The sequence below is a fragment of the Prosopis cineraria genome, unplaced genomic scaffold (assembly GCF_029017545.1).
Source record: "Prosopis cineraria cultivar Desert tree isolate PC_DT_omini unplaced genomic scaffold, ASM2901754v1 PC6, whole genome shotgun sequence".
NCBI lineage: Eukaryota > Viridiplantae > Streptophyta > Magnoliopsida > Fabales > Fabaceae > Prosopis > Prosopis cineraria.
Window position 1 is genome coordinate 17,668,490 of NW_026555337.1, and position 4,292 is coordinate 17,672,781.

A 4,292-nucleotide genomic window follows, 5' to 3' on the forward strand; every position below is an offset into this window, starting at 1 on the left:
AAACATGCAACTCATATCAATTATTACTTTTGTAAATTTAAAACTCATTTGAAATCTCTTTAGCATGATTGTCACACATCAAAGGGATTTGATAAATATAAAGTTTTCATCGCATGATGCACTCATTCATAAATCAAAATTGCATTTTAAACACACAATTTGCATTTTTAACACAAAATTTGCATTTTAAAAAACACATTACAATTAATACATAACTATCCAAAGTAGGCTTCCCTCGATTACCTCAAACCTTTGAGAAATCAAAGGTGTACTCTCCCCAATCTACTAGCTTTCAAGCTTAAATTTTCAATCCAATAGTGGCCAAGAGCCAAAACTACAATCAACTAAGTTGATTTTCATCAACATTACTAACTCAAACATTAAACTCTCAATCTCCACTTCTCTAAATTCCTCAATATTCACTCTACAAGAGTTTGAGCCTATCCTTTAGGTTTATTAATTGGCTTTAGTCTCCAATAATATTAATAAACCATTAAATTATTATTAATGGCATCACAATCTTCCAACCACCCATAATAAATGAAATGTTTGGATATTAATGGTGCCCAACAACCCAAGACACTAAAAATTTATTATGCTAGGTTTAGATACTCTAATATACTTCTATTAACTCCATTTGACTCAATAAATTTAAACCCAAAACCCATATGAACCCAACATCCACTTCCACTATTAAACTTTAACTATAAACTCATAAATGTGGAAGAAATGGGGAGACTAATGAGTGTAGTATTTACCTTAGGTATTTGTAGCCTTCAAAATACTCCTAATATCGTCCACAAGTAAACCTTAGCAGAGCTTAATGTGTCTCTTCATTTTCTCTTTTCTCTTCTCTCTTTTTTTGTCTCATTTTTATGACTAATAATTGCAGAATTTGCATCGTGCGCTGCGGCACCTATCACCATGCAACGCGGCTTATGGTTTAGAGATGACATCCCTTGCTAGATGGCCTTATGTGTCTCGGTGCACCACGCACATGTCGCGACATGTAGCACAGAGGCTTTTTAACCTTTTTTTTCTCCACTTTTTAGTCCCTAAGTGACCTAATTTCACTTTGAACCTATATTATACCTGAAATTCTAACTAAAAATACTTATTATTCTCCTCTAACCACACATCACTTCAACCTACTTAATTATCCTCATTAATCTTAGTTAATCAGGGAATTAAAAATTGGAATGTTACATTTGACATAAACTACTAGCTGACAATGTGGACTTGCAAAAGAGATATCCAAATAACAGATGCTCGACCTGACAATATGTAGACACACAAGAGATATCCAAATTCTAGTAGTTTGCTATGCTCTCATATCCTGATTTGCAATCCTCAAAATGTGAATTTCACTTATGCATGTTGGCTTAGATGGTAAATGATGTGAGTTTCCTTAACCATTAGCTCGTGAATTCAATCCTTGAGGTGATGAAAATGAAAAAAATATACTTAGAAAAGCCACGTAATGGGATAAAGGCTTGTTTTTGTGTTGTTGTTTATACTTAGAAAAGCCACCATCCGTTAGAGCCAACCTATAATGCTCAAATTCAGATTAATTGAAATTGTTAGCTTTGGATATCAAATGTTTATACAAAAAAGAAAAAAGTGAATTTCAAGTGAGATTGGTTAATTTGAAAAGGAAAAGTATGAATATAACTTGTCAAACATATCATCACTTTTAATAATAGGCTACTCTTATATATAAGATAATTTGGAACCCTTAAGATATGAATTTGTAGGTGAGGTTCATTGATTTTAGGGACACAATGTGGATAAAACTTGTCAAACAAATCACCAATTTCCATAATTTTTTTCCTCTCGTCCTATAATTTTCAATTTGTTCATAAATAATTTGCAAGTTACATTCTTATTTTCATACAGCAAACGGGGTATTTTACTTGTTGGATATAACACATAAATGTTTTTTTAAGAAAAAATATCAATCAAGGACCACTTAAGAAAATTTATATCAATCAATGATTAGTTGTTGTCAAAATTAGAATGGATAGATAGTTGTCAATTTAGGTTAGTCTTTTATCAACAAGTATCAATTTAAGTTTTAATAATAACTTATTCTAAATTAATAATAGTTATTCAAGCTTTTTTCTATTCAAATTTTGACAACAACTAATCCTTAACTTATATAAATTTCCTTAACTAATCCTTCATAGATATTTTTGCTTTTTCAAATTATGAATAGAGGCAAAAGCCTAAATGCTGAAAAAAGGAATAAGAGGGTAATTAACCCATGTCCATAGAACTAAATCTAAGATCATAGCCCATGATGACTAAGTAGTAGAGGGTGGTTCATATTATCTATCTTAATATCATCAGCAACAATGGGCCAATTCTGTCTTTTCACTGAAAATTTAATTTAAGAGAGCCCTATGGACCTACAAAATTATTTCATATTCTATTAAGTCTTTAATGCAAATATATTAGTTTTGGAGGCATGCAGTACAATTCTCCCATAAATTTAGCTCCTTTAATTGAAATAGGCTGCTAGAATATCCCTTTATTGTTAAAAGAGTGGCAATTTCAACGACCGAACGTAATTCATTATAAATTATATATATGTGTGTGTGTGTGGTGTGTTAACTTTAAATATTTGATTTTAACATTGATTTAATATTAAACAAAGTAACTAGTTGATTAAAAGGGTTGGTAAGAACCGAATGAAAAAATTTGTACATAAGTTGGATCATGAAATAATTTTTTTTAAAATTAAACCCCAATAAAAAATATACTAATAAGTAATAGCAATGTTGATTGTGGGAAAAAGAATAGGGTTAAAAGATAATTTTGTTTTTAAACTATATATTCATGAGTATATGGGATCCTAAACTCTTTTTTTTCAATAGAATGTTCCTTTTCAATATTTAAAAACAATGCAATATTGCCCCTACCATTAATAAAAGTTAACTTTGTTTATTAGCCAACTAGAAAATTATAGAAAATAACTTAAAAAATCACATAAAAGGGCTAAAAAAAATTACAAATAAGTACTACATAAAAATAATATTGATTAACTTTAAGTTATTTGAATTACAAATAAATGTTAAGAACTAAATTTTATTTCTTTTCCATGTAAAAAGACTAGAATTAATTTTGAACAAATACTTTAACGGGCTTTTTGGGGGTCACACTGTCACCCTTGTTGACACTAACATATGTAAGTAATTAAACAATAGTTTTTTTTTAATAATATCTTATCAATTTTATCTTGAGAAAAATAAACTATTAGTTCATATAATTTGGTCTTGTTTTATATCCTTGTATTTTTTTATTGAGGTTCCAAATCGTTTTAGTTTTTTCTGTTTACAATATTAGTCTCTCTATCTTTAAATACACCCAGAGACCATGATGTGACACTAATTATGTTAAATATGCTGACATGTCGCTAATGTTAATCTCTTTAATTTGTTTAGATGTAAAAGGTGGAATGCTGATTTAACATATTGAAAAAAAAAAAAAAACAAAGGCTTAAACAACAGTAGCATGGTGTGCATTATAAGGGAAACCATTTGAGTTGGTGAGAAACATATGTGACCTTGTTGATTAGGGCATTTGTCATGGTAAAAATATTGACCTCCTGTGACCAGAATTCACTCTCCGACAAGGAGGAAGACCTCGCCAGAATAATAATGCCAGAAAGCGATGATTGTCCAGAGATTTTTGTTCTACCATTTTCATCACTTTAATGCAAGTCAAATGAAGGTTGGCTCTTCATAATTTGAGTTCTGCCATTTTCGTTATTTCAGTATACACCTCAAATTTGGTTTTGTTATTGGAGTTTCTGCCATTTTCATGATTTTTGAAGCCACTGATTATTATGTTTTAATTGATTTCGTTTGTGTGACCGAGGCACCAAGCTTTGGTTTCTTTCATTCTGTTGGGTGTAATATTTAGTGTCTCAGAGATGATTTTTATTGCTCTATGTTTGTTATTGGGTATTTTATTTTTCCTTTTGATTTTTTTCTCTCCAGGTTTTTCTAATGTGTTCCAAGGTATAATGTGGATTGAAAGAAGGAGATCAATGACAGAAATGAAGTTCAGGCTAGTGGAAGTAATAATGACAATAATGAAGATGAGACTTTGTCAGATATAGATAATAGTGATGAAGAACATATATCGATGATTATTATTTTCATCAATATGTTGATGTTAGTGTTAGTGATGCTTTAGAGATAAAGTTGTTGGAGGTGCACAATTAATGAGGAGCGAATGACAACTAATTCTCAAGAGGATTAATCTGTTCAACTTTAGTCCCAAATAAT